This window comes from Mercenaria mercenaria, chromosome 9 (genome assembly GCF_021730395.1).
Source record: "Mercenaria mercenaria strain notata chromosome 9, MADL_Memer_1, whole genome shotgun sequence".
NCBI lineage: Eukaryota > Metazoa > Mollusca > Bivalvia > Venerida > Veneridae > Mercenaria > Mercenaria mercenaria.
In genome coordinates, this window is record NC_069369.1 from 28,343,786 (window position 1) to 28,347,760 (window position 3,975).

The window sequence follows — 3,975 nt, forward strand, 5'->3', positions numbered from 1 at the left end:
TATTGCAGTATTTATCATTACAGTGCTTAGAGTACTATAGTATGCAATGCAGGGTATTGCAGTATTTATAATTTCTCTTTCCCGTTTTAGATAATCCTAGTTAACTACATATGCAAAATTGCAATAGAAAAAAATATATCTTTCGTTTTGGTGGTAGGGCCAAAATAATTGTTTTATATATGAGACCCAAACGAAAAAAAGGGGGAAACAAAACACTTAAACAAAACACTAATACTACACTGTGTTTTGATGATGTTTTATTAGTATAGCAAATGACATGCAAATGAGGTAACAAAACACTAACAAAACACTAACAAAACACTGCTAACGAAATACCAACAAAACATGATATGCAAATTAGGCTTAAACAAAACACTAACAGAATACTTAATGTTTTATTAGTGTTACATTATATGTGCTAAAGAAAACACTAACAAAACACTGCTAACAAAATACCAACAAAACATATGATATGCAAAAGAGCAAGGTCACAAATTTGAACAAAACACTAACAAAATATTTTATGTTTTTTTAGTATTTCATTACCTGTGCTGACAAAATACCATAAGCAAAACATTATTTACATACATGAATTTATATATGAGCCGTGCCAGGAGAAAACCAACATAGAGGCTTTGCGATCAGCATGGCTACAGACCAGCCTGCGCATCAGCTTGATTTGGTCAGGATCCATGCTGCTCGCTTTCAAATGCTATTGCAACCATAGAAACCATTAGTGAACAGCATGGATCCTGGCCGGACTGTGCGGATGCAAGAAAAAGTAAACACACAATATGGTGCTAAAATGTCACCATTTTCTACTCAGTTCCAAAGTCACTGAAGTATATTGATCAGTATTTTCCACTTTTTGCCATGGCTTTTTTCAACAACATTCTGATGAATAGTTGGTGTAAGATATGCTATTACTTTCAACTGAATGTCACTATTGGTTGAGAAATTTTCTGTAAATTGTAGCCATCATCAGTGTAAAATGCCACAGTTTTTCACTAACTGCCACAAAGCCATTGTCACCATTCGTCTCACTGCAAAACCTGAAGATGTAATAAACCAAGAGATATTAAATCATAAAAGCAGTTTCTTCATTAGTTTTTTCCTTTGTTTATAGTTTCAAAATTAAATTATCATAGTCATAGTAATATTTGGTATTCAAAATAGTGCATCTTTATGATATAGGCAACACTGCAGATTTAATCAAGTAACAACTGTAACATTACTTGTTATATTTTCAAGAAACTTATTTTTTTTAAATTTGATTTCAAATGTTGATAAGGTTCCAGCGATGGCAGACAGATATTTAATGATTTGGGAAAATGATTAATAGATTGGTCTTATGCAATGGTGTTACCCTTTCCATATTGTTATAATAAATAGTAACTTAGTTTGATTTCTGCCAGTTACCTGCACTTACACCTCAAGTTGTGATTACTTAATTTGGTATTTTTAATTATTATATATTGATTTGGACTTGATATATAGGAGATAATTATAAAACCTGCCATGAGTTTGCTGGAAATAAGTTTTAAAATTGATCTATTAAGTCATGTTCAGGAATTTTTTTTCAATTGCCCACATTCGATCAAACATACAACTATGGTATTGATAGTGTATACATGTATATAGTAATATATAATGCCAGTATATATACTTACATGTTTTTGAACTGCTGGATTCGTTAGGTTTTCTTTGAACACAATATGTTGATAAGGTCCCAATTCATTCATTTGTGCCATACCTATATACATACATGACATATGGTGCTATACCTGAAAATAGATTTAGTTTAAAACTTAAAATGTTCATAAAAACCTTTGGTTTATTATTGGGTATGTCAATGAACTAAAATTTTAACTGTATACATTGTGATGATGGGGCCAAAAAATGTTACTAGTTCTACCAAATGTATAGCAAATAGAGGGTTACATAAGTCTTTATTCTTATTACATTATACTCTTCAATAGATTAAAAGAATTATCTGGATGAACATGATTAAATCAATAAATTTAATTACCCCAGTCTTGTAAAATAAACAATATGAGCCGTGCCATGAGAAAACCAACATAGTGGCTGGTTTTCTCATGGCGTGGCTCATATAATCATTTATAAAAGCAAGTAAATAATCCATAAACAATTATTTTGTTAACAATAATTTTCATTCACCTTAACATAAATGTGTGCAACACCAATAGACTAATTAATAAGTAAAAACAGGTTAAAACACTAATTTTAAAGCAAAATATTATTCCCTGAATTTACAGACTGAAGTAATTGCAGTGCCATGGTAAGCAGACTGGTAGCATTGTTTACCCTGTGATTGGGGAGATAACTCTACTGGTTTAAAGTTTTTGTCTCCGTTGAATAATTTCATTTAAAAGTATTCACTTTTTATTTAGTAAATTAAAAGCATGATAAACTAAAATATACAGCTTTTTAATTTGCAAAACAGAAGCATTTGAACAAAAAAAAATATGTGAAGCAACAGTCATTTGTGAAAGCTACCAAAACGAAAAGTAAACAACCTGCTTCCAGTTTGAATCCATGATTTATCATAGTTACAGGTAATCTAGATTACTGTTGGAAAATAAATAAATTATATTGACTCACCATTTGTATTATTTTCATCACTCTTAAACTTCCATGTAAAATATAAACTGCACATAGAAAACAAAGAGCTATATAAATAAACTTCTTTGTAGTGAAATAACTCCATCATGCTCTCACAGAACTTCCTGTTTAGATTTGAATTTTTGATATTCTTGGGCAAATGTGTCATTTACAGTCAGCTAATGAAAGATACATGTAGGATGTGGAAGCTATTTCTGTTCTAGAGTAAGATTTTATTCCATTTAGATACACATAAATTTTAAAGATTACTCTGATAAAAAACCCAAAAAGTTAAGGACTACTTTTTGTGGTACATGCACAGTTGCCAGAAGTAGTTCCCTGACTTTATTTTCATTGGCTGACCTCTTGGTAGAGTTTCTAAATATAAAGCAGACAAGATCTTATCAGTCTGTGGTAATCTCCTGTTGTGAGATAAGCAACATGTACACTGCAGTAGATTAATTTATCACCCCTTAATAGCCAGGTGGAAAAATTGCAATATAATATCTATATGCAACTACTGTTAGTGATGTTCTTTTTGATGTAACTCTAGGTGAAAAAGTAATGATAATTATTTCAATAAATTTTTAATTAGTTCAAAATGAACTTTTCTGCAAAGTGCATGAATACATTATAATATATACAAGTTGCATTACAGTTCATGTTTTAATCCCATTTGTTCTGTTACCTATCTAATTGAGTTTATTGTAGTTATTGGTCATAAAAATACTTATACATTAAAATATTTTATGTTCACAAGAAATACCTCCCAAAACTTCTGTGACTATAGTTTCCATCACAAAAGCTTTCTAAGTTATTATTTTTCGTGCTATTTTCCATTCCAAAATTTTACTAATTAACCCTTACCCTGCTAAATTTCTATAATGAACTTGTCCATGTTCCAATTTGGACAGAACCATTAACTTTTAAAAGGGGTGTTCGCTGAAAATTTACAGACAGCATAGTGAACAGTGCAGACTATGATTAGACTGCACAGATGTGCAGGCTGAACTTGGTCTGCACTGGTCGCAAAGGCATAGACACTTGCCGCCAGCACGCTAAGGGTTAAGTCCAACTTTCCAAGACAAAAGCTCCTGTTTCTATAAGTCAAATTAGATACCAACAAAATGTAGCATGTACAAATTCAAGTGTAATGAAACACTAAGAAAACATAGTTTACATTCTCCAAAGTGTAATAAAACATCAATAAAACATTACTGATATAACAAAACATTAACAAAATACTAACCACTTAAAATCCTGGAAGTACAGTATTGATGTTTTGTTAAATGCTGTACTAACAAAACATCCTAACAAAATATCAAAATATGTTTTGTTGATGTTTTGTTAGTG

General features: G+C 30.8%; 1 long non-coding RNA gene across 2 annotated transcripts; it reads right to left on the reverse strand.

Annotated features, from left to right (window-relative positions):
- Nucleotides 1–240: 240 nt before the first annotated feature.
- Nucleotides 241–3,120, reverse strand: LOC123527415 (uncharacterized). 2 transcript variants are annotated; one of them, XR_008372366.1, is made up of 3 exons: nt 2,623–3,120; nt 1,671–1,784; nt 241–1,052 (listed from the first exon to the last, which is right to left on the reverse strand). It is a non-coding gene; the product is annotated as an uncharacterized LOC123527415 (long non-coding RNA). The 2 variants fall into 2 exon arrangements; XR_008372365.1 differs by lacking the exon at nt 2,623–3,120 and having other exon boundaries at nt 1,671–2,429.
- Nucleotides 3,121–3,975: the final 855 nt, after the last annotated feature.